At 40.5% G+C, this 11,434-nt stretch overlaps 1 protein-coding gene across 3 annotated transcripts in view; it reads left to right on the forward strand.

Annotated features, from left to right (window-relative positions):
* LOC122549656 (retinoic acid receptor beta) overlaps window positions 1-11,434 on the forward strand; it is a 513,362-nt gene that overhangs the window by 158,225 nt on the left and 343,703 nt on the right. The gene's annotated exons all lie outside the window — the stretch shown is intronic.

Genomic DNA, 11,434 nt, shown 5'->3' on the forward strand with positions numbered 1-11,434 from the left:
CCCCCACCCCCCTCCCATTTATCTCTCAGCCCCGGCCCACAAACCTCATTCCTGATGAAGGGCTTATCCCTGAAAGGTCAATTCTCCTGCTCCTCGGATGCTGCCTGACCAGCTGTGCTTTTCCAGCAACACACTCTCAACTCTGATCTCCAGCATCTGCAGTCCTCAGTTTCTCCTACATGACAAGGTTCCATATTTTTCAGATAGCATAATAATTGAAACTACTGTGAATAGGTAGAGGGACAAATGATGGCCGAATCACTCCCAAACCGTGGGGGGTCTCAAAGGCCAGCTTTACAATCTGTTCATCTCTCGAGCTGCCTTACTGCTGTTGCCCTGTCTCTGCACAGCACCTGCTGGAGGATTGGGTCGAGGAGTAGAGACTTTGGGAGGTCATTTTGTGGCGGTACAGGAAATTGGTTAGGCCACTTTTGCAATACTGCATTCAATCCTGGTCTCCCTGCTACAGGAAAGGTGTTGGTAAATTTGAAGGGCCCAGAAAAGATTTACAAGGAAGTTGCCAGGGTTGGAGGATTTGAGCTATAGGGAGAGACTGAATAGGCTGGGGCTGTTTTCCCTGGAATGTTGGAAGTTGAGGGGGACCTTACAGAAGTTTATAAAATCATGAGGGGCATGGATAGGGTAAATAGCCAAGGTATTTTCTCTGGGGTAAGGGATTCCAAAACTAGGTCGAAGGTAAGAGGAGAAAGATTTAAAAGTGAGTTCAGGGCAACGTTTTCACGCAGAGGGTGGTATGTGTATGGAATGAGCTGCCAGAGGGAGTGTGGAGGCTGGTACAATTACAGCATTTAAAAGGCATCGGGATGGGAATTTGAAAAGGAAGGGTTTAGAGGGATATTGGTTCAAATGCAGGTAAATGGGATTAGATTAATTTAGGATATCTGGTTGGGAATGGATGAGGTGGACTGAAGGGACTTTATGAATCTATGACAGTGATAGGCTTCAAGGTGACAGACTGGCAGAAATTTCATGCAAAGAACTGTGAGATTATACATTTTAGTATGAATATTGAGGAGAGGTGATACAATGCAGGGACAGAGAAAGCTTGAGGTGCATATGTGCACAAATCATTAACAGTGTCACGGCAAGTTGAGAAAATAATTAAAAACGGTTACAGGATCTTAGGTTTTTTAAATAGAGACATTGAATACAAAAGCAGTCGAAGCATTCTATCGGGTCCTGGGCACCGTATGATGTGAATGCACTAGAAGACACGTAATAAAGAGTAATGAAAATAGCCCCAGAGATGAAGAACTTCAATTATGTCAATAGATTGGAGAAGCTGAGGTTGTTCTTCAGAGAAAAGAAGTTTAAGAGGAGATTTGGTAGCAGTGTGCAAACTCATGGGTTGTCTAGACAGACTAAATTGTGAGAAATTACTCCTATTGGCAGAAGGGTCAAGGAGCTGAAGATTATCAGTATAAGATAAATGTCGAAAGAACCAAGAATAACATAAAGAAATATCTTTTTTTTGTGCAGCACGTTTATGGGATCTAGAATGCACTGCCTAAGAATATGGTGACCTCAAATGCAATCATAGCTGCTGAAAGGGAATTGAGAGTGAAGATAAAAAAATTTGCAAAGCTACAGGGAAAGGGTAGAAAAGTGGGTCAAGCTGGGTTGCACTTTCCAGAACAGACTTGAGGGGTCAAATCACCTCAGTCTGTACTGTAACCATTTAAATGTTTCCATGAGAAACCTGTCCCTTTGGCCACCTGCCCTAATATCACAATCCATGCCTGACAAATTCCTTTTACAGTACTCCTGTGTCACACTTTGGAATCTTCTATCAAATTAAAGGCACCATATAAATACAAGTTGTTGCTGTTACATTACAAAGAAAACTAAAATGGCATTTGTAACAGAATAGTTAAGACTTGCATCCATTTATCTTGTGAGAACCACTGATATTTTAAAAAACAGATTTGAAAAGAACACTCTCCTTATGAAGTTGAGGGGAATAATTGATTTATATGACGCAGTTTCCATCTTTACCCTCAATAGCCACATGGCTTACTTTAGATTAAAATATACCGACTGAGATATGGTTCAGTCCTTCTACACAACAAAAGAAAACTTCTCAACTTCAAGCTCAGAAAAGCACTCCTCGTGCCAGCGAAACATCTGCATTCCCACAAAATCTCTTTCTGACCTTTGAACGGATGCTCACTGGGAACTGATTTGATACCAACCAAAGCCATTTTGCTCGGGATATTTAACAATCATGAGGAAGGAGGAACATGTCTTCACTCTGGCTCAACTCATTCATTAGTAAAAGAGTGTGGCTTTTACACATCATGCCCAGGACGTATATGATAACTTCTTAAAAATATCTGTTTACATTTCTTCATTTCTGCATTGTATTTTATCCCTGACACAACAATTCGTTCCTGTGAAAAAGTGGACTGTATGTATTTCTACACTGAATGATTCACCTGCTACTCAACACTGGAAGATTTCTATAGCAACTTCCATAAATCAAGAAAATTGTCTTTCTTTAAACTTGTTAACAGGCACAACATGCTTCTTTAGAAAATTCTACTATTCTCTCAACAGACTTTGATTGAAAATCTGCCTTTTTAACTAGCACATTTTCATTCACATCTAGTAGCAGTTTGTATAGCTGTCTAGGAGTTAATTTATTAGCCTTTAAAGATTATCCTACACTTGAATGCTTTGTAAGTATTTAAATTTGCATTCACTAGCATAGTGTCAGAGAATGTGTCTTCCTGATTATACTTGAACAATACCAAAGTCCACATATTGAATTTCAGTTAAATCTGTTTGTTTTGTCACTTTACCTTCACTTTTATGAAAGCTACCTATTATACAAACAACTGAGAGCAAACATTTGCTATCATGTCAACCTGGATTTAACCACAAAATATATGCTCAACGCGGTGGGTATTATTAAAAATTAATGCACTTAATTATTTTTATTTAAATAACTTTAAAAAGCCAATGTTTCTGCTAAATGATGTTGAAAACTCCAAACCACATTCTGCTGACAAATTGTGCACACTCTGAAAAATGGGGTAAAAATTCTGGCTGCAAAAGTTAGCTATTTAGTTACTGTTGGTTTTGGAGCAATGGGAGCCCAGAATTCAAACAAGTAGTGAGAGATTTTGAACTTTTGCGAGGCTGATGGTGAAGCTTTAGGAAAAGCATCCTGTGTATGCTCCAGAGGCGTGCAGAATGGGCAGACCACAGAATCCATATGGATGCTGACTTTGATCGAGAGTATGGTGTTAGAAAAGCACAGCAGGTCAGGCCATCTCCAGCATCTGCAGTCCTCACTTTCTCCCGGATGCTGACTTTGAGCACAAAGGTATGTAGGCAACAGTCCGAGTCTGTGTGACAGCAAGCTAGGCTTGCTTGGCCAGAAGCCAAGGTCTCATAGCTTCAGCTGTTGGATTGTCTTTGCCTGTAAGTGAAGCTGAGACATTGTCCACCAAAGCTGCTGTCATGGAGTTTGCCACCATTCCTATGTAAAAAAGAGAGCTAGCCATTTGGATACAAAGTTGACTTGAATTAAGGAGACAGAGGGTGGTGGTGGAAGGTTGCTTTTTGGACTGGAAGCCTGTGACCAGCAGTGTGCTGCAAGGATCGACGCTAGGTCCACTGCTTGTTGTCATTTAGATAAATGATTCAGAAGTGAATATATGAGGTAAGGTTAGTAAGTTTGCAGATTACACCAAAGTTGATGGTGTAGTGGACAGCGAAGAAAGTTATGAAGGTTGTGTGAGGTTTGCATTTTGGTAAGCAGATCAGGGCAGGATGTATACACTTAATGGTAAGATCCTGGGGAGTGCTGCACCTTGGAGTGCAAGTTCAGAGTTCCTTGAAAATGGAGTCGCAGGTTGACAGGGTGGTGGAGATGGCATTGATCAGTGCATCGAGTATAGGAGTTGGAAGGTCATGTTGTGGTTGTACAGGATATTTGTAATACTGCATTCAATCCTGGTATCCCTGCGATAGGAAAATGTTGTAAAACTTGAAAGAGTTCAGCGTTACAAGGATGTTGCCAGGGTTGGAGGGTTTGCGCTTTAGGGAGACGCTGAATGGGTTGGAGCTATGTTCCCTGGAGTGTCAGAGGCTGACGGGTGACCTTAAAGAAGTTTATAAAATCATGAGGGGCATGGTGGATAGCCAAGGTCTTTTCTTCAGGGTAGAGGAATAGTCCAAAACTAGAGGGCATAGGTTTAAGATGCGAGGAGAAAGATTTAAAAGAGATCTAAGGGACAGATTTTCACATAGCGTGTGTATGGAATGAGCTGACAAGAAGGTGGTAGAGACTGATACAATTACAACATTTAAAAGTCATCTGGATGGGTATATGAATAGGAAGGGTTTAGAGGGATATGGGCCAAGTGCAGGCAAATGGGACTAGATTAATTTAGGGTGTCTGGTAAGTGTGAAAGAGTTGTACCTAAGGGTCTGTCTCCATGCTGTACATCTCTATGACTCTATGGCTGTGAGCTTTAAGCTCTCTAAGAAGCCTTGTTCCAAGTTAAAGACAGAAATTTCTATGCTGCTGATTAACAATAGGTTCTGGGTCAGGCCAGCCAACACACCAGGCCTTAGGGTGTTTTCCTGCTTGTTACAACATCAGTATCTTTATCTGACTCCTATGCAACAGGACTCACCCTTACCATTGCCTTCCCATGAGTTAGCACACGCGCTATTGTTTTCTCCATTACCTTCAATCGAAAATGCTGGCTGCATTTAATGTTAATAAATCACCAGGAGCAGATGGCCTGCACCTGAGAGTGCTGAGAGATATAAAGGAGGAAATTGTTGACCATAGTCTTCCAGAAAGCCTTAAACATGGGCAGGATGCTCAATGGAGTACCTGTGTTCAATAAAATAGTGTACAAATAAATTCACAATCATATACCAATCAGTTTACTTTAGTGGTGAGAAGGCTTTTAGAAACAGTTGGAAGGATATGATGGTCTTCAGGGAATAATGATGGTCTGGCAGGGCAGACACATGGAAGACACTGAAGAGCATTGTGAAGTAATATATTTCAATCAGCCACCACAGTCGAGGAAGGAAGTGAAAAGAATTATGGGAAGACTTCCAGAAGAGACAGGTATGTAGATAGATTTTAACCATGATTGAACTGTATTAATAGGCCGAATAGCCTATTTTTGCTCTTATGTCTTACAGTCTAATGTGGGCAATTCTCCTTTGAGATGAGATGGTTAAGAGGAGGGTTGAAGTTAAAATTATGTCTCTTTCGAGCAGATTGAGAGAAACTTTTCTCAGTGGCTGAAGGCTCAGGAATCAAAAGCCCCAATTTAAGGTGATTGTCTGTCAGAACCAAAGATAACATAAGGAAAACCATAACATAAAGATAACCAATCCAAAGATGTGCAGGTCAGGTGAATTGACCATGCTAAATTGCCCATAGTGTTAGCTGCATTAGTCAGGATAAATATTGGGGAATGGGTCTGGGTGGGTTACCCTTTGGAGGGTCGGTGTGGACTTGTTGGGCTGAATGGCCTGTTTCCACACTGTAGGGAACCTAATCTAATCTAAAACTATTTTTTCACAACAATTGGTTTTGAGCTGAAATGCACCGATGCGGGAGAGGGAGATTCAATTATGATTTTCCCAAAGGGATTCGATAAGTTCGATAAGTACATGAAAGGAAAGGTTTGGTGGGATATGGGCTAGGAGCAGGCAAGTGGGACTAGTTTAGTTTGGGATTATGTTTGGCATGGACTGGTTGGACTGAAGGGTCTGTTTCTGTGCTGTATGACTCTGTAAGTACCTGGAGAGGATAAAAAATTATAAGGCTGTATTGAAAAGGGTGAGACTTTGCTAAAGTGCTCCTGTAAGGCATAACCTTATAGGTCACACACAGACACCATTTTGGAGTTGGGTGAGCAGAGAATTTCAGGACATTGTATCACTGAGCAATCTTGCCAGAGGCAGGTTAATACCAACACAGGCTTCCTGCCTGACTTGGTCATCTGTGGGCAAGGAAACCCTGGTGGCAGCTTCACCTGGCTATGCATAGGCTCATAGGTTTGTGCATTGGCTTCCTAAACCCGCTGTGCTGAGAGTTCTCCCAGTGACAACCTGCCCGTGAGAAGACAACTGTATCAGTCCACTAACCCCACACTCACATTTCAGACCTTCTGTCCAGTTCTATCTTTAATCTTTCCCCTGGAGGACCTGAAAGATTCTGCCTTACCCAATTAAAATGAGATTGATTTCAGGGCATTTAATGTTCATGTAAATTTTATCCAGAATATAGTTACATTGGGAAACATAGTCCTTTAACTCATTACATTTTAGATTTCCAGTCATGATCATCAATGTCAAGGTGCTTTGGGGCATTTCAGAAGAAAAAAACATTTATAACAAAAATAGATTGGGAGGTTCTGCTGCGAAATTTGTCTCCTCACATTGCCACCCACTAATTTCAATCTGCTGCTCCCTCACTGTCATTAGCTCTGTAATGTCTTTATTAGCAGCTGTTTTCCAGTGGATAAAAAAAGTGTTTAAACAAATTTTAATTTGTCCCTCACAGCAATTCAAGTGACACTAGCAAGCAATACATGTCATTGACTTCAGAGAGGCACAAGTGATACTTAATTCAAGCATACAATTCCAACGTACAAGATTCACTTCCCATTCTCTCTAATTATAGTAGATGTAATTGCTATTCTGGCATAACACACACATGCCTTCAAACACATTAATCTTAAACATTTCCCCAAACCTTTCTTTACTTAGCACACATATTATTATCTGGTGATGATCAGCTGCAATTTCTACATTTAAAAGATCATCGGTCCAAAGTTCAGAGTGAAGAAAGGGCAAGAATGGAGTACAACCCTATCCGATAGATCGCGATTGGGAACTGAACTGGCTGCAGATTTCCTAGGCCTGCCTACATTTCATTGCTGGAGTAATGTGGGGACTTTTCTAGGGGGTGGTACAGAATTATCTCTGAACAAACTCAGGTCCAGTGGAACTGATGCCTGCTGAAGAGTTTGTTCTTTTCTCTTGATGGCAGCACCATTACATAAATAAAGAGTGATTGATCCTGATGGCTTCCCTAATCAGTCTCTGCAGAGAACCTCATGTTTAGCTGATGCAATCATTGGTCCGTTGGGACTTTCAGATTTCTCCTCATTTCTCTCAACTCTTGAAGCATTAAGTACTTTTTTGAATCCTTTGCAAGTGAAAAGCCTGGCACAGGATAGAGACAATGAGCTGAGGACAGAGCAAGCATGATGGCAATAATCATAATGATGATGATCCAATAGTTATGTTCCTAGTATTGGACTTCCCCAAAAGAGGCCTCAAATTCTCTACATCTACCCTATCAGAGCACTTCATAATTTTAAAGACCTCTGTCATTCACCCACCAGCCTATTCTCAGGGAAAAAATCTAATCCTGGTGCAAAGTTTACTGATAGACAGAAACTTTTCAGCTCCGCTATCATCCTTGTGAATCATTTTTGCACCTTCTTTAGTGTTTCACAATCCTTACTTCATTAAATGGTTTTACATGACCATTTATATCCCTTTAATCAGATAGTAATGGAGCATTACACTGTAGATGCTGGAAATCTGAAACAAAAGCAGAAGATCTGACAGCTCTCATTTTGTGTTGATTTAAATCTGAATAAGCAAGCCAAAGGACAGTATTTCTAACAGTACAATAATCTCTCAGTGCAGTACTGATATGCCAAACTAAGTTCCCATACCCTGTGCAATAATTCAGAAACAGTAAGCACTTACCTTAGATTCACTTGCATGCAGCTCTCACTGAGGGTTGGATCCAACTAAGCAAACAAGAAATCAACGGAAAGCTCTGGAAACATTTGGCAGAGAAAGCTAATGTCAACTTGGGGAATTTTGTGTGGATTTAATACCTGCTAGAAGAGCAGGACCATTTTCAGGGTGGGAACCCATTTACGATTGAATAGATTTAGATTTTTCACAGAGCCCAATGACCCCAGTGAGTCGATGCTCCTCCAATAATAAAGACCCCTGGCTGATGGTGCCTTCATTGTTACATGAGTGCAATCAATCCGGGACCTGTGGAAATCCTGAGAGTGAAGAGAAACCAAGAGCTGTCTGGGTTTGGCTCTCCTCATCCACCCTGATGTGGATGTAGTTGGTGGCCTACTGATTTATATTGTTGCTATCCAGCCACTTCTGTCCCTAGTGACTCACATCCTCCACGTGACAAGATGTAAAAGAGTGTGAAAATTCACACCTGGACTGTTAAAGTCAGAATTCGGATTTAAAGAGCGTTTCACTTGCATATAATTGCTTCAATTATTTTTCTGGCAGATCCAAGTGGAGCCCCCTGCATGCCTCAGAACTTACTCTGGGGAGAGCAGGAAGAGGCTAGGTTGACATTACATCCCAATCTAACCATTTTTAGAGACTTTACCTTCAAAACCCAACTTCCTTTGCTTGGAAAACTTTTTCCTAATCTTTCAGGTTGACCTTTCATCAGAATTGCTGAGAAAAAGTGAGAGTCTTATCTGTCAAGGTAGATTTGCGTCATTGTTGCTTCCACTGAGCAAGTCTTGCATTGTCATGGATGCTGTTTTATGAATGAGTTGTTAAACTAAGGGTGTGAATGCCTTCTCAAATGGATATAAACATTCCTATTATTTAGAGGAGAGTGGGACGATTCTGCAAAGTCCTGGCCAGCATTTACCCCTCAAGAAGCATCAGTAAAATAGTTAGTTGGTCATCTATCTAATTAATGTTTCTGGTTCGATACCATGTGTAGATTGGATGTCCCATTTTCCTATGTTATAACATTGACTGCATTTCAAAAATAAGGCATGGGCTTTGCCAAGTCAGCACAACTGGGAACTATTTATACCTGCAGGCAAGTCCCAATTTGAGGATTCTTAATCCTGTTGCTAAATCTTTTGGAGTAACTTGAATAGTGATGCCTGGTTTGAGCCTAAAGTGTGTATCCTGAACTCCCGATCTGACCATTTCCATTATGGAAGTAGACATAGTTAAAAATCATACAACACCAGGTTATAGTCCAAAAGGCTTATTTAGCTTTCGGAGCGCTGCCCCTTTATCGGGTGGTTGTGATGATGAAGGAGCAGTGCTCCGAAAGCTAGTGCTTCCAATTAAACCTGTTGGACTATAACCTGGTGTTGTGTGATTTTTTAACTTTGTACACTCCAGTCCAACACCGGCTCCTCCACATCCGAAGTAGACATGTCTTTCGTTCCACTATTTTCACTGAGTTGGGCTGTAATTTACAGTGCCCGTGAGGTGTGCTGTATCATAGTCTGTATGGAATGTCCAGTCGTTTGAAAGGTTCAATATAAATACAGATTTTTCTTTCTTAAAAATCAGTTATTAAACATAGCAAGAGATGCCACACTAACAGAGTCTCACCATGGGAGCCAAGGCATTGATTCACTTTGTGCTGCCAAGTGACTCTTGAGTTATGCCATAACATTTGCATTGTTGCAGCCTCCAACTGTTTCACATCAACATCTCTAGAATGAGCCCTCTTGGCAAAATTCACAGTATTCCCTAATCAGAATCATTAAAATTACATAAACTGTTCTTCACCCTGTAACATTCAAAACTGTACTCCCGCTGCAATGTTCTGCATTTAAATTTGTTATAAATAAAAGGAAAGACATTGATTGGAACGTTGTTTCGCAGCTAAGTCTACTGTCAGCCATAAATATTTAAAACATTTGTCTCCACAAGGCTCAGAGCTGTATGCAATGAATGGCAACAAACAAACCAGGAAGTTTCTCGGCTCAGTCTCGATGTTAAGCTCAGTTTGCTGAATCCAGCAACAACCGGGCACTTCAAGAGAGATCATTGCCAATGGACCAGGATAGGAGCAGTTAGACATGGTCAACGCACTTGATCCCTGTTAAATGATTACTCTGAAAACTGTGTGCATGAGGACTGCTGGATTCCTCCTTCCTGCATCCCCTCCAAAACACACAAGTACAACAAAGTGAATAAGCCAATGACAAACCACAATATAGCTTTAAATACAAATTAGTGTAAAACAAGATACTAGAGAGCCTTTGACAAAAACACAATCAGCAGGATCCTGTTACTTCACTTAAGCAACGAAAATTGGTGTAGCTCACATTTGCTGTAGATACTGAATAACTAAAATTGATAAATTATTGTCAATATATAAACTAAAAACAAAGTCCATAAGATTATTGTCAAATTCTCTTCTCCTTAATTTAATTTAAAATAGATCTTAATTCTCTATTCTTTATGCAGCCCATCTGAATATGAATTAGTGTTAATTGTAATCATTTACAGATGTTTTCAGTGTTCTTGTTGTATTATCCAGCTGTTGCTATGATGGAGCTACTGCTGCTGCATGATAAAACTAGGAAGTGGAGAATGTAGCACCTCCATTGGTGGCTCAATCAGCTGAAGCACTTAAAATAATGGGGTCACGCCACAGTTCCAGTTCAGACTTTCCAATAGCTAGTCTGGGTAAACCAGCAAATATTTTATTGATTTCAAAACAAAGACATAACTCCACGTTAAGTGTGAGGTTGACAGTGTTGTCAGTGGGAATGAAGATCTGTGTTGTTTAGGTCTCATTGCTCCTGGCAATGAATAAATGTGCTACAAGGTAAAACAGGGGATCATTTTGGAAACAATGAATGGTGTGTTATTTTTATTGACATCTCTCAAACTCCTTGCCTTGCGTTTTATTCTCATATACTAAATGACCAAAATATATTTCCTATTTTTCTAGAATTACTTCTGAAAAATTATGTTTAAATAAAATACCAGGAAATCAATATTGATAGCATAATAATCTTTATCATATCAACATGCCCTGCTTTCCTTATAATCTCTATCTATGGAACAATATCTGCTTTGAAATATAGTGCAATTACAGCATCATCTCTGTGACATTTAAAATCTGTCAGCTACAAAAAAAATGTTTTTAAATGAGAAAAGATGTCTCTCCTTTTAGCTATGCCTTTGTTTGCTGTGCCATGCTAGCATTATCGGCAAAAGTGAACCTGGAGAGATCACTAAACTTGACAACGTGACGAATCTAAATTAACATAACTAGAACAATTATAGGATCAAGCCAGAACCAAATCAAACGTGATTTTAGAAACACAGTCACATTCTGTAGCAGACAGAGAGAAAGTAGGGCTGGTATCCTGAAAAAACAAGACCAGCTGAGCAAGAGGGACATCTTTACCCAGTATTGTTCTGCAAGTAAATCTCCAAACTGAACCAGTTATGAATGGCTGAAAATGTGTTGCTGGAAAAGCCCAGCAGGTCAGGTAGCATCCAAAGAGCAGGAGAATCGACGTTTCGGGCATGAGCCCTTCTTCAGGAAATGGGCTCATGCCCGAAACTTCGATTCTCCTGCTCCTCGGATGCTGCCTGA

This window comes from Chiloscyllium plagiosum, chromosome 5, assembly GCF_004010195.1.
Source record: "Chiloscyllium plagiosum isolate BGI_BamShark_2017 chromosome 5, ASM401019v2, whole genome shotgun sequence".
In the NCBI taxonomy this organism is placed as follows: Eukaryota; Metazoa; Chordata; class Chondrichthyes; order Orectolobiformes; family Hemiscylliidae; genus Chiloscyllium; species Chiloscyllium plagiosum.